We start from the raw sequence: 25,325 nt of genomic DNA on the forward strand, positions 1-25,325 counted from the left end.
TGAGACTTTTTGAGGTTTGAGGTCTTTGTGTAACAATATAAATAATACTGCAATCTTTTTCTCCCTTAGGCCAAAATTCCATGCTGTCTTTTTGCTCTCTTCTCAGAACTTCTCACCTAGAAAATGTAACTACTCATAGCCTTTTCCACCTTCAAGTTACTGGGGAAATAATTATCAACCGGTTCTCATATTCTCTTTTTGAGCTTTTCCTTCATAACCACATAGAGAAAAAGGCTCCACCCACTAGAAATATGACTCTAAGATCCATTCTTGTAGGCTGTCTTGCCATTCTACAAGAGATTCACAAAATCAAGCATGAATATTCATCTTCTAACTGCTTTGCACTATTTATTTTACCTCATATCCATTCTAATATTCTATCTAGCATGGAAAGTTGTTAATGTTTGTCAAAAGACACAAAAGTTCAGTTAGAAGGATAAGAGATTGACTGTACAACATAGTGGCTATAGTTAATAGGAATATATTGTGTTCTTAAAAATTGTTGAGAGAGTAGATTTTAAGAGTTCTTACCAAAAAAATTGACAAGTTTATGAGGTAATGTTCATTACCTAGCTCATGAATGTGTGCATATTTCAAAACAACATTCTGCACATGGTAAATATGTACAGTTTTACTTGTCAATTAAAAATAAATTATTTTTGATGAAAAATAAAGAAAAGAAAGTTCATTAGCACTGGGCAGCTTCAAGATGAATTTGGTGTGGTTTGAATATGAATTAGTAGGTTTTGGCTTGTCATGTGTGAAAAAAAGAGGTATGAGTCTTGGGATATATATTAATGACTTCATATACTAGAGGAATCTGGAGACAGGGGTAAGGCATTCCAGGTGCTTGTGACATACCTGCACTCCTGACTTCCCTACTCTATCTCTGTTTCTCTCAAATTAAAAGTTGTCAGTCAAGGCTGTGACCCTACCAAATGGTGCATAGCTATGCTTTTTGAGTCTGTGGTGTTTTGTTCTCCCCCTTAATCTGAAGACTAATCTATGAACAAATCAATAATTTGTCAATAATAGTTAAGTATAAAAGTAAAATTTCATAAACTTTCTTTTCCTTGTAGATCTGAAACTTCTGTCAAAATCATAGAACTATAGAGTGAATAAAATAAATGAAAGACTTTCTATCTTCGCAAATCTCAGTAGTGTCAAAGAACAAAATCTGTTTTCAGCTTATCGTATTTGCATGAATAAAATAATAAACAGCTAATGGTGATAAATTTAAAATGCTGATGTATCCAAAAAAGTCACATTGCTCTAGTTAACTCAGCAATCTTTTAAAATTAACATTAGCCAGGCTCGGTGGCTCAACCTATAATCCCGCGCCTAAGGTGAGTGCATTGCCTGAGCCCACGGGTTTGAGATCCACCTGGGCAACTTGGCGAGAACTCATCTATACAATAAATCAAAAATTTAGCCGGGTGTGGTAGCACGTGCCTGTAGTTCCAGCTGCTTGGAAGGCTGAGGTGGAAGGATCGCTGGAGCCCAGCAGGTCGAGGATGTGGTGGCCGGGAGCGGCCACTGCTCTCCAATCTGGGTGACAGAGTGAGACTCCAACTCAAAAAACAAAAAAAACAAAAAAACAACTAACATTGCCATACATTTTTTTCGAGGTGTTGTTCTTTGTATATTGCATTTTGCACTAGCTTACTCAAACTCAAATTGCATGCAGAATTCTGTTTTCTAACTTTAATTTAAATATAAAATGTGCAGATTTTAATATGATTTCAGAGATTTTAGAACTAAAATTTTCAAGTGGAGTTAGCTATTATCAAATGTTGAGACTTTTTGAGGTTTGAGGTCTTTGTGTAACAATATAAATAACACTGCAATCTTTTTCTCCCTTAGGCCAAAATTCCATGCTGTCTTTTTCTGAATGTTATAAATCTATACGATGGCTATTTTGCTTGAAGTTCTTAACACTTTGACTTCATTTTTTTAGGTGATTGGCATTCATGAATTATCTTTCTATTAGGAGTAAAAAGATCTTCAGATCTTTTTATTTCTTTGAAATATTTACCACATTCTGAGTAGTCACTAAACATTTATTAAATATATGTCTAAAGAAAGGGCAGTTAAGAGATTCTTTTTTTATAATTTAGTTTATATATCTAGGACACATTGCCAACATAGTCACTTGTTTTGACAATTGCCAGGAGATTACATATTCTTCAGGTTAAATGTAGAGTTGCTAAAATTCAAACATAAGCTCATTCAATGAAGGCTCTTATACTTGACAGAAGTGTTGACTTAACTAAGCATTAACCTTGGCAAAATAAATCTGAACAGGCAGCCAATTCACAAATTTGCTAATTATTGTTCTTACTTGATTGTGCATCTTACTTGGCATTTAGTCTTTTACTCTGATATATATACACACAGGCGCGCGCGCGCGCCACACACACACACACACACATATGTACATACACATACATATACATAATATTATTTAAACTTTATGGTTCTAAATTACCCAAAAGTATATTGCATAAGTCAAATATTTTCTGTTTCAATTATTCAAAAGACAAATAAGGATGTATTCATATATCACAGACATACTGTTTGTTGAAAACTTGAATATTATTATTCATTGTTTACTCATCTAGCCAAGTAATGTTTTTGAAATGCAGGCTGTGTCCCTGAACACTGAACTTTTGAAATATGATTTCTGATTTAAAGCAGTGGTTCTTTACCAGTAATTGTTAGATCTCACCCCTGCCCCAACCTGGGGACATTTGACAATGCCTGAAGACATTTGTGATTGTCATGTTTGGTGTGGGATGAGTGCTACTAATGTTTAGTGGTAAGTCATCAAGAATGCTGCTAAACATCTAACAATGCACAGGAAAGCTCATACAACAAATCACTATCTGGGCCAGTACATCAGTATCACTGGAGTTGAGAAACCTTATACATCTCACCATTTCAGAATGTAAAGCAGGAATGATATTATACCAGTGGAATTAAGATTAGAGTAAGTACCAAGAATAAATATGCTGATAGGAATGTAAAAAAATGTTGTCAATTTCTCCCAGAAAAGAATGAGATATTTGAGAAGGTGAGGTGGAGACAAGAGGGCAGAGGAAACCATTCCAGGGAGAGGTAATAGATTGAGAAAAGTCACAGAAATATGACACTACAAATGAGCTTACGTTCAAAGTGGTGTTACAGAATCCCATGAAGAATAGGTCTACACCAGTAACCAAACGCTCAATTATCAAGATTCAGTTTTGCAAGTTGGAGTTTGAACTGTGTTCTCCGGGAAGTGGGAGAGGAATCCACTAAAAAAAAATCTATGATATCAAAAAATATGAATTAGTAATTTTTTAAGGGAGAAAAAAGTGCTACCAGCAGCCAAAAGAACACTAGAGGAGAAGAAAACTGACTTAGAGGGCTGAGAGTTGAAAAGTTACCTGTTGGGTATGATGTTCACTATTCAGGTGATGGGTACCCTAAAAGTTAACAGTTCAACACTGTATAATATATGCATGTAAGAAATCTTCACTTGTATCCCTCAGTCTGTAACAGTACTTAAATAAAAACTAATTCGAGGAATGGATGTCAATTTGGCTAATAATTAAATAATGTGAGTTGACAATCATGAGAGACTGGTCTGTCTCACGAGGAGTGTGTTTGAGATAGTTGCTGTATACAGGTGATGGTAAAGAGGTTTAGTGGATGGGAGTTGCCTCTCTTCTGAAGGTGGGATTGATAAAAGAAAGGCGGCCTCCATGGTTTCTAATTTTCTACTTTGGGGTTGTCCAGAAAGATGGCAGTGCCACTTTCCATGATAGAAATTTCTGAGGGATTATTTGAAAAAATAATTAGTTATCTTCTACACACCTTGAAGTGTAGATCAAGGTGTGAAACCCAGAAAAGAGGTTCACATTGGGTATATCAAACAGGAATTTTTTTTTTTTTAAAGTGTTACTTGAAACACTGGAAGTGAACTCGTTTGTTCAAGAAAAACATCAGAAGAGAAGATTGATTTTCTGAAAATACCAAGATTTCATGGTCAAGCATAGAAAGAAAAATTAACTTTTACGTGTCTGAATTGGTATCAGAGATATGATGGGGACAAAGAAGATACAATGAAGTAGAGCAAAAGAGAAAATGAAGTAGTATTTGAAATTAAGCTGATGTAGAAAAATTACACTTCCACTTAAATTAAATTAAGTTATGAAGGAAGCAATTTAGAAATACTTAGGGTGAAAACCAAGCTAAGGAAATCTCTAGCTTCCAGAGTGAAGGAAGTGGCCTTACGTACAAAGTAAGATTAGCCATCAGAGACACAAAATCACAGAGTTACCAGAACTGGAAAATAGACATTAAATGCTGAGTCTGACACTTTAATACCCAAGTACAGGGGGACTAAATCTTTACTATGTAGAAAAGCATTGAGATAGGAAGTTATTCTGCTGTATCTTTGAAAGCAGAACTAGAAAAAGTCTAACACTGAATACACACATGGACGTTAAGGTGGGAGCAACAGACAGTGGGAACTGCTGAAGTGAGAAGGGTGGGAGGGAACCCGGGCTTGAAAAACTACCTATTGGGTGCCGTGCTTACTGTTTGAATGACAGGTTCAATTAGAAGCCCAAACCTCACTGTCACACAATGTATTCAGATAACACGCCTGCACATGTAATTCTGGAATCTAAAACAAACATTTAAAAAGAAAAGCAAAAAAAAAAAAGATTCTGACCAGCAGCCATGATGAAAATGAATCATTTTTTCAAGAGAATGACTACATGAGACACCTCTAAGCAAACCTGTGAGTTCCAAATTTGTATTAGCTACGTGGTGTGAGAATGGCAAGTTGAGAAATGAACAAAATTCTAATACAAACTCAGTGAGTCTGATGACAACAGTGAAGACATCAGATATAAAATAGCACACTTTGGTTGCTGTTGTAAACTGGGGTTCCTGAGGAACTCTTGTATGAATCTTCTTGGGCTGTCATAAGAAAATAACACAGACTGAGGTGCACATACAACATAATTCATTTTCTCACCATTCTGGAAGATAGGAGTCTAAGATCCAAGTGCCAGCAGCACTGTTTTTGGTAAATCTTCTCTTCTTGGCTTGCTGATGGCTGTCTTTTCTCTGTGTCCCACAAGGCTTTTCCTCTATGCGTGCACACTGTTGGTGTTACTCCCTCTCCTCATAAGGACACCAGTTCTGTTGCAGTAGGACTCCACACTTAGGACATAGTTTAACCTTAATTATCTCCTGAAAGAACTTATCTCCAGATATAGTCATTTTGGAAGTTAGGGCTTCAACAACTGGCTTTTGGGGAGACACTATTCATCCATAAAAATGCCCATGAATATAACTTTAGGTTGCAACATTCAAGTAACCTGTGGGAATGAATCATAAGAGAAAGTCAGAAAATGCATCAGGTAAGAGAGTTCATACCTCCTGCACTAAAGATAATGGAATTATCCAAGGGAGACATTGAAATAAATGTATTTAGAAGTTTAAATAGATAAAAGAAAAAAATGACTACAGATTTGAGAATTGGAGAAAGTCTCAAGTTTTGAACTGTTTAGCATATGAGCTGTGTGATTTTGAGATTGTGAGCAAATACATTTATAGAGATGTAGATAAGTGGAAATCAGCATTAGTAACTTGAAAATAGGTCTGATTAAATTAACCACTCATGCTGCTTTAATGCAAAGATGTAAGAAAAATAAAATTGCACAATTGACAAAACATATGAGAGAAATTTTAAAAAAGAAGGATAGAGAGAAAAGAAAGATTCAGTAGTTCAGAGTTCTCTTAGAGTGAAAAAACAATGTCAATCTTCAAAATGATTGATTATATCAAATCTTTCTTGATTAAAAACAAATATTCACCTATTCTATTGCAATGAAATCTCATTGCAAATATAAAACATTTTGAAAGCAATCAAAGATGAAATATCTATTACAATCAAAGAAATGAAAATTACAATTATAAAACAAAATGTCTCACAGAAGTGATGAAGGCTAGAAACCTAGTGGAAACATAATGTTCAAGGGCAGATGGAAAATAACTATCAGTCTAGAATTTTACATCCCTCCAAACTTTAATACAAGTTGAATCTGAATGGGAAAAAAGAGTTCCTAAAAAAGACTGAGAATTGATGAACTATAGATTCTCTCCCAAAACAAAGCAAAACTATTAGAGAATTAAAATCAGGAAGAGGAAATTAAACACACCTCCCCCCACAAAAAATGGTAAAAAAAAAAAAAAGTTAGTGAAAAAAGACGTTGACATACATGTAGGTATATGTAAGTAAACTTGGTCTGTAAAAAAATAACATGATAAATTATAGATAGAATTTATGTTACTAATTGCTTGGCACATCAAGACAAGGTATTATACAATACAAAAACAAGAGAAATTAATATGGTAGATTGTAGGAAGATGTTTAGTGTGAATACACTCTAAAGCCCTATTTGGTTTGCAAGAAGATTAGACATATTGATTACCTATAAACTGCTACTTATATATGTTAAAATTTTATGAATGCACACCAACAGAAAATAAAATAAGCATATGACATCCAGACACTAAGTAGAAAAAAGAAGAAGAAACGAAGAAGCTGTATCAAGGTACCAGAAGGATAAATAGTTGTGAAAGATAGAGACCAGCTTGAAAATAATGAATTGCTTTCTCTGAGGAGAAAAGGTAGCAAAACTGGGAAGGACTACAAAATGTGCTTTAATTCTTTATAACATGTCAGTCTGAAAACAATCCGAGGTCAGTAAAGCAAAATGTAAACATTTATTAAATATTTATGTGAATTTTATTGGTTGTAACTGGTATATTTCTGTATGTTTTGAATCTATAATTATCATATCAGCATGCTAAAAATGTACATTGGTAACAGACAAACTTGGTACTCACGTCTCACTATGTAACTTAAATTTATTCAAATTTTTAGGTTCCACTTGCTAAATTTTTTTTTTCTTTTGAGTTGGAGTCTCACTCTGTCGCCCAGACTGGAGTGCAGTGGCTGTTCCCGGCCACTGCAACCTCGACCTGCTGGGCTCTGGTGATCCTTCCTCCTCAGCCTTCCGAGTAGCCGGAATTACAGGCACACGCTACCATGCCCGGCTGATTTTTTTATTTATTGTAGAGATGAGGTCTCGCCAAGTTGCCCAGGTGGGTCTCGAACCCACAGGATCAGGCAATCCACTCACCTCAGCCTCCCAAAGCGTGGGATTACAGGCTGAGCCACCGAACCCGGCTACTAAATTTTCAGTGTGTTCAGTATTTCAATATTTCCTGCCTTTCAGGGTTGTTTCAACAATGCAAAATATATAGCATAGTACTCAGAGAAAATGTGTCCAATACATGGTAACTGGGAGAAATAAAGAGGCAGCGATGTGTAACCAAAAGAGAGGCAAGTTTTTAAAAAGAAGGAGGCATTGCTTGTTTCACATGCTGGTATCGTATTCAAATTACTGACATTGACTATTGGATTTCACTGCTAGGAGGTCATTGATGAATTTCCCTGAAGCCTCCTGGGTAGAATTGCACAAGCAGAAGACTGTGAGAATGGATTGAAGAGGGCAGAGGACAGAAAGATGCTTGCAGTGTATTGCCTGAAATAAGGAGACAAGGAAAAAATCATGTACAATATTTATAGAAGCAGAAGAGAAAAGGGAGGCTATAAATGTGAACAAATTTAATTAGTCTGGTTGCGGAAGAAAACAGATCAGCAACTAGAGGTAAACAGGGTGTGTGTGTGTGTGTGTGTGTGTGTGTGTGTGTGTGTGTGTGTGTGTGTGTGTAGTGGAACATGTTAACAGACTGAAAGGATCAGTAGAGAGGGGGAAGGTGAGAATACAGGATTAAAGGTAGAGCACGGATGGATCAAGTTCTTAGAAAAGACAAGAGGGACTGGATTCAAGAACACAGATGAAAGCGTTGGCCGTGAGCAAGAGAAAAAAGCATTTGTTCTGAGATTAGAAAGAGGTTGAACTCTGAGCGCTGACAGTGAAAAGTGTGAGGATAGGATACTGAGGGAGTTTACATCTTTCAGCTTCAATTTGTCTGCAAAAGGCATGAGGCAATGTCCTCTACTGAGAAATAAAAAGCAATTTTGGTTATTTTGGCTGTTGTTGCTTGCTTCTTCTTCCCTATCAAGAGTGAGGACTCATGCATTGGGATACTTCATGGAGCATGTTTCTTCTGATAGAGAAGTTGGATTCAGTTCTGACTCTTCTTTCTAAAGAAGAGTTTTTGTATGTGAACCATCCTTGTTTGCAGCTTCGAATCACCACTCTCATTTCAGAAAGACAAGAAAGGCCCAGAGAGGGGAGGGATGCGTAAGAGTTACCAACCAAGAATTTTTGGAAATAAACAGGAACCAAGATCCCACATGACAATGTCCTTTACAAAATCAGCTTTCCAAAAACAGACTCACACAAGCTGTAGTCACAGTTGAATGTCATGCTTCTATTATTGAGATGACATAAAATCATTAAACCACGGCTTGTAGTAAAAGCAGCCATGTCTGGTAATAGAGGACTCTGTGCCCATTCAGAGGGAATTACATTTTAAATGACACATGGTAAGCAATGCCCTCTTGAGGTGAGTGGCATAGTCTGAGATTTGACTTCCATTGTAATTTATTAAACGTCCTCTTGTGATAGTGCTCTGTGGTACTCAAGCTCTTCATAGTGGTGTCAAACTGGTAACCATATCACGAACACAGGAACTAAGAAGGTTTTCAATTTATTGGGGATCAGATTTAAAGTTTTAAATGGTATCTTCTATATTTAAGGGAAATAAAAATGATGAAATGGAGACTTAATGTGAAGACGTATCCCCCTCTTGTAATTTCTCAAGGCTCTTTGTCTAGGCTATTCTTTATATCACATACATCACACGAGCAGAGTTTTGATTACCTTCTCTGTGTCAGATACATTGCCTCAATTAATCTTCACAAAATCCAACGTGGGAGATATTATGGACATAGGCAAATGAGTACATTGACGTTTCAAGATTGAACACGGTCCTCCCAAGCCAACTGAGATTCAACTTCATGTCTGAATTAAGCAACCAGAATTAAAGGGGACGTTGGATCAAATGCCTTTTCTAAGTTCTGAACCCAATAAGACATGGACAAGGAAGTTTTGGCTTCCTTAGGCATTTAAAAAATCAACTTTAGTGTTAATGAAACTGCATTGATAAACACATTCTGTACATGAGGCCAAAACATATTGTACATTCGGCCTTTATCATGGCCCTAAAACTGGCTGTAGATGCATATTGTTGTTTCAGCGCTACCAAATGGTGGGGAGAAATAAAGCCAAATCTTCCCTTCCATGAGTGAGTGGCAGGGATGCCCTAGCCCTACAGAGTTCCTTCTCTTCTTGTTGGCAGGACAATGGTGAGAGGGGCAGGGATCCACTTCTCTCAAATACTTTCAAGGTAGCCAGAGTAGAAAGAAAACACGATTCCCCCTAAACAGGATGCATGCTTTTTCTATGCCAGTCACTCTCTCTGTTTTATTAGTTTGATCCATTCAAGTGCTTTCTCCTCTTCCATATTATGAGCCTCTTGAGAACTACAGATGTGTGATCAAACCAGGACAAGAAACCAGGCAGCCACACATGAGGGCTGATGAAAGAGTACCGTATTGGAGTATTTCACTGTGATAGGAACACTTTTCCATTGTACTTTGGGACAGCACACAGAGATCCAGAAAAGCACTGAGCTCTGGGAGGTTTTGAGAAATTAATTAGGAAAGCTGCAGTTCTTCCCCTGGCATGACCTGAGAACTGGAATCCATCAACTACGTGTATGGCATAGTTTTGGCTCCAAGTGCATTCTGCCAACTGGATATCCATGGTTGGGGAAACACAAGCCCATTTTCTGGCAGAGTCAGTGCTGGTGTCTAAGCCTCAGAGTTCCAGTTCTTTGACATGCTTGAAAATGACTTAATCTGCCACCCCAGGTTTTACCAGAATTGATTGCCTTAAGCAGTTTGCTGTACTTGTCTTCCACGCACTCTGCAGGCAGCAAACTCCCTCTTTGGGAGACCGGCATGTAGGGAATACATTTTGGACAAGATAAATTTTGCTTCTCAATGTTGGACTGATTATGTCCTCAAATTCACCATGGCACTTAGCCTAGTGTCTTGCAATATGTGACTGTTGAATATAGTAGATAACCCATGGACGGATGGATGATAGAGTGAATGAATGAATGATTGTGTAAGGAAAAGTCTAGCTGCGAAGGCTGTCTTTTCCCCACACCACTCCATTTTGCTCCTTTCAGAAAGGCACAAACAGATGCTTAAGCACCGCTTCTCTGTAGAAATCTGACTTCCTTTTATGTGATAAATTTCTCTTCTCTGATCTGAAACCCAGATTTATTCAGCCATCAAATGAAACTCACCGCATTAACAGTGGGTCACAGCCCGTAGAATAATGGCCCTCTATGTCTCTTAATGAAAGCCCTCAAGTTCATTTTTTAGTTCTTTTTGAGATATGATAAAATCTTTTTTTATGTGTACTAAGAAAAAGTCCCTTGGAATTAAATCGTAAATTGTAATAATAGCTAGCATTTTTTTAATGTTCAGTATGTGCGAGTGCTGTGATAAACACTTGACATAGATTATCTCATTTAATCCTCACAGAAACCAAATGAAGTGTTTACTGTCATTATCTGTGTTTGATGAAGAGGATACTGAGGCTCACAGAGAATTAATAATTTGTCCAAGATCATCTACTGTCGTATAATCAAGAGTGAATGCCCTGAAATTACCCACACCAGCCCGGACCAGCGTTCTTTGAGGGGAATACCTACAGAGACCCAGGAGCGGCAGGTGAGCCATTTTCTCAGTGCCAATTGCACAAGGACCTGGCGGGCCAGGCAGCTCACTCGGGAGGAGCCCTGATCTTGAGTTGAGAGGCTTATAAGCTGCCTGGTGAGAGAAAGACCAAACCTTTCTCTGGGATAGTTTGGGGCTGAGGTCCAGACTGTGTTGTTACAGTTCTGTGATACAAAAGAAATATGACTTCCAGCCCTAGTCTTGAACCTCAACATTTATAACCAAGAGCTCACCAGCTCATTCCTTGGCGTGATCGAAGTCCAGGGCCCATGTCTGGTGTATACAGTGGCGTGATGGTGTGCATTTTTGACCCATAGCTCTGTTTGGCCTCATCAGCACTCTATCAGAATGCCTGACACGAGTACTCAGATGTAGCCAGTTTCCATATCCTCTGGGTTTTCGTTTCTAAGAGCTCTTTGGGGAAGAGGAAGTGTCAACTGTCTCTGTGGGTTTCCAACAAGGCAGAGAAACCCTTGCCTATCGCCTAGCATCCAGTGATGTAAGCTTTGCTCAAGTGCCATAGTCTGATGCCAGAGTGCCCACTCTTAAATAATATTCAGCGAGAACCTGATTTCACCATCCCTGTGTGCATTTCAAGTAGAACCATGGTCTGAGGCAATACTTTTTCTTTTGTATGTTTTTGTCTCGTGTTCCTGGTTGATTGATTGAAATAATTATGCCCCAGGCACCTACTTCTAGCCCCTATAACTCATCATTCTAATACCGTAAGCTCCATTGGAATGGGAGATTTAATTTGGTTGTGAACCATCTAAAAATGTGTTGCTGACCATGATATTGATAGGTTTCTTCACTGGGATGTGAGTTGGGGAGAAGGAGAGAATTAAGAGATAGTATGCCCTAGAAGAAATGATAAATCTAACATCACCATCTGCACCTTCTGTCCTCTGTGTGGGTACGTGCATGAGATTTTTGTATTAGCGATGTTAAAAACTTGTCTCTATGCCAGTTGCTTTGAATGGTTACAGAATTGTTTGTTGTCTTGAATTCTATTTGAATATATTGCAAGTATACTTTTATTATTCTCAACACTTCCCCATGGAAATGTATAGATTTATAAACTTTATAATTTTGTTTTTTGAGTTGGAGTCTCACTCGGTCGCCCAGACTGGAGTGCAGTGGCCGCTCCCGGCCACCGCAGCCTCGACCCGCTGGGCTCCGGCGATCCTTCCGCCTCAGCCTTCCGAGTAGCCGGAATTACAGGCACACGCTACCATGCCCGGCTGATTTTTTGATTTATTGTAGAGATGAGGTCACGCTGCCCAGGCGGGTCTCGAACACGCGGGCTCAGGCAATTCACTCACCTCAGCCTCCCAAAGGCGCGGGATTCCAGGCTGAGCCACCGAGCCCGGCTGGGCAGGTATCTTTTTTATAGAATGATTTGAGTTCCTCCGGGTATGTTCCCAGGAAGGGGATTGCTGGATCAAATGGGAGGTCGATTTTTAGATCTTTTGGGAATTGCCACACTGTTTTCCACAGAGGCTGTACTAGTTCACACTCCCACCAACAAGTGTAGAAGCAATCCCTTTCCCCTGCCTCCTCTCCAGCATCTGTTGATTTTTGAGTTATTGATGATGACCATCCTGACAGGAGTTAGATGGCATCTCAGTGTGGTTTTGATTTTCATTTATTTGATGATTAGTGAGGCTGAGCATTTTTTCATTTGTCCATTGGCTGCTGCTATGTCTTCTTTTGAGAAGTGCCCATCCATGTATTTTGCCCACATTTTAATGGGACTGTTTGTTGTGTTCCTTTCAGCTCTTTTGAGTTCCTTGTAGATCCTGGATGTTAGGCCCCTGTCAGGTATACAGTTGGCCAATATTTTCTCCCATTCTGTGGGCTGTCTGCCCACTTTCTTGATTGTTTCTTTTACTTTGCAGAAGCTTTTCAGTTTGACGAAGTCCCACTTGTCTATCTCATTTCTTATGGCATGGGCATTTGGAGTTTTGATCAGGAATTGGTTGCTTATTCCAATTTCCGTTAGGGTGTCGCCTGCATTTTCTAAGATTCTTATAGGTTGAGGTTTTACATTTAGGTCTTTGATCCATTTAGATTTGACTTCCGTGTATGGTGTTAGTTAGGAGTCCTATTTCAATCATCTGCATGTGATCCGTCAGTTTTCCCAGCACCATTTATTAAGAGGTTCTCCTCTCCCCAGTGGTTGTTGGTGGAGGCTTTGTGGAAGATGAGTTGTTGAGAAATTGAGGTTTTGTTTTTGGAATCTCTATCAGGCTTACATGATTATTATGTCCTTGTAGTAAAGTTTCAAGTCTGGAAGTGTGATATCTCCCACATGATTTATTTTGCTGAGGATTGTTTTGGCTACGCGTGGTTGTTTATGTTTCCATATGCATTTCTATATTGTCATTTCCAGGTCTGAGAAGAATGATATTGGTAATTTAATGAGTTTTACACTGAATCTGTAGATTGCCTTTGGTAAGATGGACATCTTAACAATATTGATTCATCCTATCCATTAGCTTGGAATATTTTTTTCCATTTGTTTGTGTCTTCTTTGACTTTTTTGAGCAGTGTTCTATAGTTTTAATTGTAAATATCTTTCACCTCTCTGTTTTAGAAGATGCTGAGATTTTTTTTCTTTTCGTTTTTGTGGCCATTGTGAATGGGATTGTGCTTTTTATTTTGTTCTCTGCCTGTTTGTTGTTGGTGTATAAGAATGCAACTGTCTTTTGCATGTTTATATTGTACCCTGAGAATGCCAAGTCCCTTATCAGTGCAAGGAGGTTTTTGACAGATTTTCTTGGGTTTTCAAAGAATAGGATCATATCATCATCTAAGAAGGGCAACTTAACTTCCTTTTTTCTTATTTGGATGCCCATAATTTCCTTGTCTTATCTGATTGCTCTCTAGAACTTCCAACAGTATGCTGAACAGGTGAGATATGAGTGGGCAGTCTTGTCTTGTTCCAGTTTTCAGGAAAAATGCTTCCAATTTCTGTTCATTTAGCAATATGTTGGCTGTGGGTTTACTGTAGATGACTCTTATTATTTTGAGGTATGTTTCCTCTATGCGTAGGTGTTCAAGTGTTTTTATCAAGAAGGGATGTTGGATTTTGTCAAATGTTTTTCTGCATCTAATGATATAATCATGTGGCTCTTGTTTTTACATCTGTTGATGTATTTAATTACATTCCTGGTCTTGAGGATGTTGAGCCAGTCCTGTATCCGGGGAATGATGCATTCTTGGTTCTGATGGATGATTTTTGAAATGTGTTTTTGGATCAAATTTGACATAATTTTGTTGAGAATTTTTGCATCTGTGTTCATCAGGTATATTGGCCTATAGCCTATAGTTCTCTTTCTTTGTTGGATTTTTACCTGGTTTTGGTATCAATGTGATGCTATCTTCTTAAAATGATTTGGGGAGGGTGCCATCTTTCTCAATTGCCTGGAATGCTTTCTATAGGATTGGTATCAGCTCTTCCTTGTGTGTTTTGTAGAATTCCACTGGAAAGCCATCTGGTCCTTTTTTATGAGGGAGTGAATTTCCTGAGTTGTAATTGTTCTATTTAGGGTCCCAACTTCTTATTGTTTCAATCTTGAGAGGTTGTGTCTTGTCAAAAAGCTCTCCATTTCTTTTAGGTTTTCAAGTTTGTTTCCATACAGGTGTAAATAGTAATCTCCGATAATCTTTTATATTTCTTCCAGGTCAGTGGTTACTTGAACTTTTGCGTTTTCTATTGTGTTTGTTTTGACTTATTCTCTCTTTTTCTTGGTCAATCTTGCTAGTTTTTGTTTATCCTTTCAAAAAAAACACCTTTTTGTTTTGTTGATTTTTTTCTATATTTTTGTCTTCTAGTTCCCATATTTGGGCTTTTACTTTGGTGATCTGGATTCTTCAGTTGAAGTTAGGGCTTTGGTGGTCTTGTCCTTTCCAGCTCTCTTAGGTGATTTGTTAGGCTGCTAATATGTTATCTTTCTATTTTCTTGATGTATGTTCTTAGAGATGTAAATTCTCCTCTTAGTACTGAATTCATGGCATCGCAGAGGTTTTAGTAAGATATTTCTTCATTTTCACTAGTTTCCAGGAATTTGTTTGTTTGTTTGTTTGTTTATCTAGAAAGCAGGATGTATTCAGAGGCCATAAAAGCTCCCACAAGGGGAGGGAAACTGAAAGGGGTTGCCCTCCAGGAATCTTTTAATTTCTGTTTTGATTCCTGTGTTAACCCAGGAGTTGTTCAGCATCATGCTGTTTAATGTCCATGTCTTTGTGTGATTTGAGGGAATCTTGTTGGTGTTGATATTTATTTTTATTTCATTGCGGTCTGAGAAGGTGCATGGCGGTATTTTAATCTTATAAAAATTTTTATGCTTAATTTATGGACGAGAATGTGGTCGATCTTGAAGTAATTTTCATGTGGTAAGTAGTAGAATGTGTCTAACTGTGGAAGACACATTCTACTACCCACCACATGAAAATAGTTCTGTAGGTATCCATTAAGTCCATTTGGCCAAATGTCAAGTTGAGGTTCCAGATCTCCTTGTTGATTTTTTTTGCTTCAATGATCTATCTAGGATTGTTAGTGGGGTATTTAAGTCCCCAACTTTGATAGTGTTAGAATCAATATCTTTTTTTAGTTTACTTACCAGCCTCTTTATAAAAACTGTTGCTCCTATGTTGAGTATATATATGTTTAGGATGGATATTTGTTGTTGGTGAATTGAAATTTTTATCATGATGTAGTGTCCTTCCATATACTTTTTAGTTTTTGGTAACTTGACGGTTGTTTTGTCTGATACTAAGATCATGACTCCTGCCTTCTTTTGCATTCTATTTGCCTGAAAATTTGTTTTTCATTCTCTAACTTTGAGTCTTTGGGAGTCTTTTCAAGAGGTATTTCTTGGAGGCAGCATAGTGTTAGGTTGTGTTCTTATTTTTATTTTTAAATCAGTTTGCTATTCTGTGTCTTTTCAGTGGTGCCTTTATTCCATTCACATTCAGGCTGATTATTGAGATTTGAGAGATTAACCCTGTCCTCAGGCTCTTATAAAGTTTTTGTTGTTGTCTGTGTATTTGTTTGTTGGGTTTCTTATGATTTTTAAATTGATATTTGTGTGTGTTTTCAATTTTGCAGTCACTATACTTGCTGTGTTGGTCCTCTGTGTTCCTGCATTCTTGGGAAGAGCATGGCCATTCTGTGTGTGTGTGTGTGTGTGTGTGTGTGTGTGTGTGTGTGTGTGTGTGTTTTCTTCCTTCTGTGCCTAATACATTCTTAATGTCTCTGGTAAAGCTGGTTTTGAGGCAGCATGAGCTCATAGGAATTGAATGACTGGGAAGGATTTTAATTCTCCATCACTGATGAAGCTTAGCTTAGCAGGGTAGGAAATTCTTGGCTGGAATTTTTTATCTTTGAGAACTTTGAAGATTAGACTCCTGTCTCTTCTAGCCTGTTGTGTTTCTGTAGATCAGTCTGTTGCTATTCTAAATAGTCTTCCTCGGTAGGTAGTCTGACTTAACTTTCTCATAGCTATTAGGGTTTTTTCTTTTATACCTACTTTGTGTAAGCAAATTACTATGTGTCTAGGAGTTTGTCTTCTCATTTGATGTCTTGTACAGGTTCTCTGAATCACTTTTGTTTGGATGGTCATGTCTCTGATAAGATGCAGAAAGTTTTCTTAAGGGACCTCATGGAATGTTTGCTCCAGGGTATTCTCTTTCTCATTTTCTGCTTCTGGGATACTGATTAGGCATAAATTTGATCTCTTAATACAATCTCACACCTCTTGAAGGCTTTGTTCTGCCTTTTTAAGCTTCCTTTCTATTTTTTTAACAGATTGGGTTAGTTCTATATATTGGTCTTGCTTGATACTATTTCTTCTTCTTGGTTAATTCTACTTTCCATGCTTGTTAGTTTATTATTTATTTCATTGACTGTATTCTTTATAACTTACACCTGTGTAATTATTCTTTCATGTTTTGTCTTGCCTTTTCCAACCATTCCTTGACCTCTTCATTTGTTGTCTGAGATCAGTTGATATGGGCATTCTTCATTGTTTGAGTTCCAATGTCTGTAATCTTTTGCACTGTCCTTTTTGGACTTTGTGGCATCCCTGTAGTTTTTGTTGATTTCTCTTAACTTGTGATGGATTTTTATTTTCTCTCTACTTCCATTACCCAGTGCGAGAGAGAATAGTTTTCACTTCTGTTTGCTCAACCCCCATTCTTCCTTTAGTAAAGCCTCTGGGTTTGTTAGATTTTGAAGCCAGGTTAGGGATGGGGAGCTGTGCTGTCCTTTTGCAGCTTTGAGATTTCAATAAGGTGAGTTGGGGGCTGTGTTTAGATTTAAAAACTGCCTGTAGATTACAATGTTCACGATAGGGGTGTGAACCCCAGGGACCCACTTCCCACCACTTCACAGTATGTCCATGCAGTGGGAATGTATGTATCTCCTCTGGATATAAAATAACATAAGGGAAAGTAAAGGTACTGAGAAAGAGAGAAGGTAAAAGAAGGAATAATGAAGAGTACAAAGAAGAGAAGGAGAAACAAACAAGCTGACACATAAGCAGACAAATCAATAAAAAGGAGAATAAAATAAAAGAAAAAACTAAAACAGACAGTAAGAGGACATTTTCACACTCATATATACCTTTATGTTAAAAAAGAAAGAAAAAGAATAAAACAAAATGAAATACACACACTCCCAATGAAATATAAAGAGCAGGGAGAGACCAAAAAGAGCTTTTGTAATCCTTAACTGCCTTCTTGTGGCAGTTCTAAAACTTTGGGTTCCTTGTCAGCATGTCACAGCACGGTGGTTCCTGGCTCATGGCAGGGGAAAGGGGTCTCTGATGTTGTGGGGAGGCTATGAACTATCCCACAAGAGATCTGCCTCTGTTCAGCTCTTCCCAGGTGTGCTGATCAGGACACTACCCACCTAGGTCACACAACTCGTAAATCATTGGGGGAGAGGAGCTGAGTAAGTTTAAAACTCACCCTCACTCTTCTACTCTAGGCTGAGTTCTTTGCCTCAAGTTGCAGCTGTAGACCCGCAAATGTTCCAATTAGAGCAAAGGGGTGCCTGGGTCTCCTGGGTGGGTTTGTCCCTCTGGGGATGCACCGGGATATCCTCCCTGGGTTGGCAGTTGTCAGACTCAGAGAGGTGCTGAATCTACCATTCAGTCTCAGGGAGTAGCTTTGTTATACACATGGGCAGACCAGAGGCTGGGTACCAGGAAAAAAGCGGTGGTGGCATCTCTGTATCTGGTCCTCACTTGGGACTTGGGACTAGTTCATCTGATGTATTTTCTTTGCAGTCCCCACTGTCATGGTCCAATTTGGCACCGGGGTGTGTGGTGGCAGGCAGCACCAGCAGGGAGTGTTTTTTTTGCCACATTGTTCTGGGTAGAGTCACAGAGATGGTGCCTGCCTCTGGGTTGTGGGTCGCTCTGGAATCTGAGTAGCCACATAAGGCAGCTGCCTCAGTTGGAGAGCTCAAGCAGTTTTTTCCCACGTCCCCGCTCAATCAGACATCCACACCCACTCACCAACACACCTGCCTGCATATTTATTCCTTTGCACACTCATTTATGTGGGAACTCACACACTCTGACCGACTGTGTCACTATCTTGTAATCCCTCCAAATGTTTTTTTTTTAATCTTGTGATTACAAGTACTCATGTGTGTGTGTGTGATAGGGAGGAGGATAATGACTTAATACATTCTTTTCTAGAGATTATTTACTAGTTTTTATAACTCCCCCACGCCACCAAGAAAAAAAAGGAGAGACAAAGATAATGTTGCATAAGAAGGAAGAAGAAAAATTCTTACTTTCTTAACTCTTCCTCGCAGCAGGGTATTTCATATTCTTTACAAAAAAAAAAAAAATGAGCCCTTACTTCTAGTCATATGTTCTTGGAAATTTTACTTCATCTTTCCTTTTTCTCTTCTTTCTTTCTTTTTTTTTTAGTAAGCAGGATTTATTGAGAGGACAGAAAAGCTCCCCACACTGACAGAAAGAGAACAATAGTCCTGACTTTGAAAGTTTGTTGTGCAAATCAATTATTAATTCATGTAAAAAAAAGGTGGAACAAGTCTGGTGTAAAGAAAAAATTTTAATAAGCACTATCATTACTATTATTTCCATCTCTTTTTAAAATTTACTTTTTAAAATTTATTTCCATCACTTAATGTCCTCCTTGATGTGTCCTTAAATTCTACGACTACCCTGGCTTCCTTCATAGTCTTTTTTTTTTTTTTTGAGTTGGAGTCTCACTCTGTCGCCCAGACTGGAGTGCAGTGGCCGCTCCCGGCCACCGCAGGCTCGACCCGCTGGGCTCCGGCGATCCTTCCGCCTCAGCCTTCGGAGTAGCCGGAATTAAAGGCGCTACCACACCCGGCTGATTTTTTTATTTATTGTAGAGACGAGGTCTCGCTGCCCAGGCAGGTCTCGAACCCGCGGGCTCAGGCAATCCACTCACCTCAGCCTCCCAAAGACACGGGATTACAGGCTGAGCCACCGAGCCCAGCTCATAGTCTTTTTAAAACTGTGACTAGTCTATGCTTGGCGGAAGTGTTAGATAAGAAAACATTCTCCAATTATACAAGGTCTGACGATTAAGTTTGCAACTTACCCTAGAAAAAGTACTACAGAAAAAAAGTGTTATGTAGGAAGACCTATAAACCTCGTTGTTGAATATCACTACGATAAGCTCCAAAGAACTCCCCTTGGAAAGGTATGCACCAACTTCAGCGCCTAGTCCACCTGTCAAAGCAACTTTGGAACCCTTTTTCTGGAATGACCATCAGAACTGTCATCATGAGAATGTTGGCGCTTGAATTAGAGCAATGAACAAACACTAAATTTCTTGTTAAAATTGGCAAGAGTGGAAGTGAAATCAGGGACCTGTTAGCCCAAGTTTGTGGGGATAATCCCACAAAGAAAATATTAGTGTGCAATAGATTTAATGTCTTTCTGAGAGGACAGAAAGCATCACTGATGAAGACAGGTCAAGATGGTCAAATTGTGTGTCAAAATTGTTGACTGACTGTGGGAAGCACAGCAGACCAAATAAACATTGATAAAGAAACTGGAAAGATCTTAACTGAGAATCTTGACATGAGAAAAGTTTGTGCAAAAATGCATAGCGACAACGCACCAGCTCACACAGCCTGTTTGTGAAGGAGTTTGTAGTCAGTAAACAAATAACTGTATTGGAACACCCTCCCTGCTCACCTGATCTGGCCCCCAAAGATTTTTTTTCTTTTCCCAAAGATAAAGGAAATATCGAAAGGAAGACGTTTAATGGCATTCAGGACATCAAGGATAATACTATGACAGCTCTGATGGCCAGTCCAGAAAAATAATTCCAAAATTGCTCTGACGGGTGGACTGGGTGCTGGCATCGGTACATAACTTCCTAAGGGGAATATTTTGAAGGTGACCACAGTGATATTCACCTGACATATATAACACTTTTTCTAGGATGAGTTGGCAAACTTAATTGTCAGTCCTAATACCTCTGAAACCTCACATGTGCTTACAAGCTCAATTCAGCAGAGTTTGGAGGGAACTGGATTAGGTAAACACCTGAAGCTTTACCCTTTCAGGCCAATGCTGCAGGCACAGGGCTAAGCCACAGTGTGTGATGGTTCTGCTAGGGAAGGAAGCACCCTAGCAGATAAACAGGAACTTTTTCAGGCCTTGGAAGATGCTGCTACACTGTTATGTAGGAAGACCTATAAACACCTGACTGGACTTCAAGAAGGAGTATTTCCTGAATATTAGCTGAAAGCAGTCTTCTGATTCTGACTCTGCAAACTCTGCCCATTGTTCTTTTTATTTTCCTGGCCCTTATCCATTTGATTTTCTTCCCAGTGACCACTCCCTGACTTTCTTTAGATAACTTGAAAATACTGACAGCACAGATGCCAAGGGTGAAAAAGATCTTCCTCCTCACTGAAATGCCCACAGCCACTCTTCTTATTCCTGGAGGAATTTGTATAATCTTGTTAAAAGTGCTTGCGCCTGCACCATCATGTCTACAGAAGAGAATAATGGACAAACATACTCACTAACTACATTTTAATGAGCTTTGACTTTTTTAAAAAACCAGCTTGCCTCAGTCAGAAAGTGAAAACAAAAACAGTTCTTGTCTTAAATGAAGTATGCATATAAAAAACAAAATGATGTGGGATCATAATAATATGGTGACAATCACCTAGAATCTTTTATTGTGGCTTACACTTTTTAACACTCAATGCCTTTCTGGGTCAAAATCTAAAGGACTCTACCCTTACAAAATAAACACACAGGAAATAGGCATCTACAAAAATGTTGGAAGATGATTTTAAGATATATCATTGAGGGAGACTTTTAATGTGTTCTATAGAAGTGTATAGTTCTCATATTAAAAATCTTGCATTAGCTCAGGTCATTGTCAGACTGTTGCATTGCAATGTCACTGTGCAGTGAGTGGGAGCTAGCTGTGCTGAGATCATAACCCTTTCTGTCTTCAGGGCAGCAAGGTGAGGTCAAACCAAGCTAAAACCCTGAGGTCTGTCTCCTCCTATTGTGAAATCATGACCGTTTTCTCCAGTAAGCTACAAAAATCTCATGTTCTACATGATCCTAAATGAAACAGGTTGAACACACTGCTAAGGAATTGTTGATTTGTTTATTCTTTTATTCTTTCAGCGGTTGTATATTTAATGCTATCTCCTATTACCTATGCATTACACTACTATGGTAGATATAGTTAGGGTAGTATAAATGACTGAGGTTTGTTCTTTGACCTTGAGGAGTCATAACCAGTAAGGGATAAGTAGAAACCCAAATGACAAACTATTATACCACATGTCATATGTGTAGACCTATAGGAGCACATATGGGGAGGCCTAATTATATTTGAAATGAGAAATAGAGTAAGGAAACACATTGCCAAAGAAGTAATGTGTAACTGAACTTTGCAGGTTAAGTGTGGTTCACTAGGAAGATTATGTGCTGCAGTTATTATTTTTCTAATAGATAATTTTCTACTACAAATTTTTAATGGTTGCATACTATTCTATCATGTAGCCATAACACAACTATTTGATCAAGCCTTTAGTTTTAGTCACTAGATTGATTCCAATTTTGGGCAACTATAATTTTTGGCAACCTACTGATATAGATTCTTTCAGCTAAGTAATACTACATGTCCTTGATTCCATTCTTAGCATACAATTCTAGATACAAAATGACTGGTTCAGAAGACATTTTTAAAAGCCTAAGTACATTTTCTCAAGATAGCACTATGAAAGAGCAGGGCTTTCTGTTCAGACTTGAGGACAAAACGTAAACATTTATTTTGTTGCTATTTAACCTTGGACAAGTAGCCTAACCATTACTCTTAGTTTCTTCCTTTATAAAGTATGAGAATAACCATACTTACTTACTTACTTTATTTATTTATTTATTTTTGAGTTGGAGTCTCACTCAGTCGCCCAGACTGGAGTGCAGTGACCGCTCCCGGCCACCACAGCCTCGACCTGCTGGGCTCCGGCGACCCTTCCGCCTCCGCCTTCCAAGTAGCTGGAACTACAGGCGCACGCTACCATGCCCAGCTAGTTTTTTGATTTATTGTAGAGATGAGGTCTCGCCAAGTTGACCAGGCGGGTCTCGAACCCGCAGGCTCAGACAATCCACTCACCTTGGCCTCCCGAAGCCCGGGATTACAGGCTGAGCCACCGAACCAAGCCAATCATGCTTACTTTAAAGCACTGCTTTAAAAATTATAGTAGAGATTAATAACTACTTATCTAAATTTCCATGTATTTTTGACAATAGGTACCAGACAGTTGGTAAACGCTGGCAAGGAAATTCAAGTGTCCTAAATATTTCAAGTTAGTGCCATTAATTAATTTCCAACAGAAATTAATTGTTGTTACATTTCATTCATGTGGCCCAAGTTTTGAAAACCCTGTCTCATTATTCTTATCAATAATTTCAGAATTACTGGACTGTGTTGAGAAATTTTGTATGAAATACAGGGATGTTGCGGTATTGGGTGAAATGAAGAGACAAAAACATGGACTAAAATTCTAACTCTGCTACTTATTCCCCATGTTACTTAATCTCTCAGAGTCCCTGCTGCATAAGCAAAGGGGCATATGGTTACAATCCATTTGCTTTAAATAATCAAATGATTAATATAATTTAGAGGCTGGATAGAGAGATGCCTAACTTGCTATTCGGATATAATCTTATTATTTTATGTTTTTTAAATCCACCGTGAATCTTTTTACTTATTAAGAAAGAGGAGACGTCGCACAAAATGAAGTTTCCTCCAGCTTGTCAGTGTATTATATTTTTCCTTCTACATTGATGTGGGACATCGACTCAAGAATCTGGATTTATTTTTGGACTCCTCTCAGCACTCCATAATTAACATGGCCCAGAAGAGAAATGCTATTTTGCCTCCTGCCTCATCAACACAACTGTCAGCAAATAAGGAAGGCGTCGTCTTTACCATTATTGCTGCTAATGTACAAAACAGAAGAGAACAGCTGGATTTTGACACGTGGGGCAGTTGGAAGGACTGGCATTCAGTGAGATCTATTTCCAGCTCCTGCCTACCTCTTTCTTGCTGTAGGAATGTTTTTAAAGATGAAAAAGCTATCATTCCTATCCCCAAGTCTGTTTTTACACTTCTAAGTTGGGACATTTACTGGTCTCAGAGTTGTTCATCTCAGTGTTGCTTTTCCTCTTTGGCATAAAATTGCAAAGTTAATGTTGATGGCTTAGTGACCATTTCACTTACATACCTTTACTGTTCTATTTTCTCTCTGTTCTCAATCCCGTGTAATGTTTCAGATCTTTCTCTGATCTTCAATTTTGCTTTTATTTATTTATTTTTATTTTTATTTTTATTTTTTTGAGTTGGAGTCTCACTCTGTCACCCAGACTGGAGTGCAGTGGCCGCTCCTGGCCACCGCAGCCTCGACCTTCTGGGCTCCGGCAATCCTTCCGCCTCAGCCTTCCGAGTAGTTGGAACTACAGGCGCGCGCTACCACGCCCGGCTCATTTTGATCTATTATACAGATGAGGTCTTGCCAAGTTGCCCAGGTGGGTCTCGAACCCGCAGGCTCAGGCAATCCACTCACCTCAGCCTCCCAAAGGCGTGGGATTACAGGCTGAGCCACCAAGCCCGGTTTACTTTAATTTATAATGGAGAAGTAGCAAGAGCTAGATCTCGATGCAATAAAAAGACAAAGCTATAACTCAGACATTTGCTTTTTAAGAAGACCAAAAAAAGCGCCAAAATAAGGTGGTCTAAGGTAGTTTTGGTAAATAAGATTTTGTGTTTTTGTTTCCATCTTCAAGCAAGGTGGGATTGCAAAATGAAGCAACGGTTTTGAAAAGCAATTTAGGCCAGGCATGGTGGCTCAAGCCTGCAATCCCAGCACTTTGGGAGGCCGAGGTGAGAGGATTGCCTGAGCCCAAAGGTTTGAGACAAATCTGGGCAACTTGATGAGACATATCTCTACAATAAATCCAAAAATTAGCCAGGCATGGCAGCGTGTGCCTGTAGTTCTGGGTATTTGGAAGACTGAGGTGGAAGGATAGCTGGAGCCCAGCTGGTCAACACTTGAGGGGCGGTGAGCGTGCCACTGCACTCCAGCCTGGCAATGGAGAGTCTAACTCAAAAAAAAAAAAAAAAATGAAAAAAAAGAAAATCAGTTTAGCTGTTCTTGAAATGTTAGACATAGAGTTAACATATGATCCAGAAATTTTATTACTAAGTATATGTAAGCAAAATTGAAAACATTAGTCTATAAAAAAACTAGCACATGAATGTTGATAGCCGCATTATTCTTAATAGCCCCAAAGTGGAAACAATCCAAATGTTCTTCAACTGATGAGTGGATTAAAAAAATAGGGTACGTCCATTCAGTAGAAAATTATGTGGTTATTTAAAAAGGATGAAGTACTGATAGATGCTATAACATGGATGAATTGTGAAAACATTATACTCAGTGAAAGAAACCAGGCATAAAATACCACTTACTGTATGATTCAATTTGTTTGGAATGTCCCAAACAGATAAATTCACGAAAATAAAAAAAAAACACCTAGATGAGTGGTTTCCAGAGATTGGGGCAAAGGAGATGTAGGCAGCATTGCCAATAGAGATGGCATTTTTCAGAAGTGAAGAAATATTCTAAAATTAAATACTAGTGAGTACTGCACAACTCTGTAAAGATACTAAAAACCACTAAATAGCCAGCCTCAGTGGCTCAGCCTGTAATCCCGCACTTTGGGAGGCCGAGGTGAGTGGATTGCCTGAGCCCGTGGGTTCGAGACCCGCCTGGGCAGCTTGGCGAGACCTCATCTCTACAATAAATCAAAAATCAGCCGGGCGTGGTAACGCGCACCTGTAGTTCCGGCTACTCGGAAGGCTGAGGCGGAAGGATCGCCGGAGCCCAGCAGGTCGAGGCTGCGGTGGCCAGGAGTGG

The 25,325-nt window shown here is 38.8% G+C and overlaps 1 long non-coding RNA gene across 1 annotated transcript in view; it reads left to right on the top strand.

The window, feature by feature from the left end:
• The window catches only part of LOC110594596, a 543,126-nt gene that overhangs the window by 234,705 nt on the left and 283,096 nt on the right, over positions 1–25,325 (top strand). Inside the window, exon 2 of the long non-coding RNA XR_002481335.1 lies at positions 10,655–10,843. This is a non-coding gene — a long non-coding RNA (uncharacterized LOC110594596). The remainder of the gene's footprint in view (positions 1–10,654; positions 10,844–25,325) is intronic.

This window comes from Carlito syrichta, unplaced genomic scaffold, assembly GCF_000164805.1.
Source record: "Carlito syrichta isolate Samal-C Ts95f unplaced genomic scaffold, Tarsius_syrichta-2.0.1 Scaffold316402, whole genome shotgun sequence".
Taxonomy (NCBI): Eukaryota; Metazoa; Chordata; class Mammalia; order Primates; family Tarsiidae; genus Carlito; species Carlito syrichta.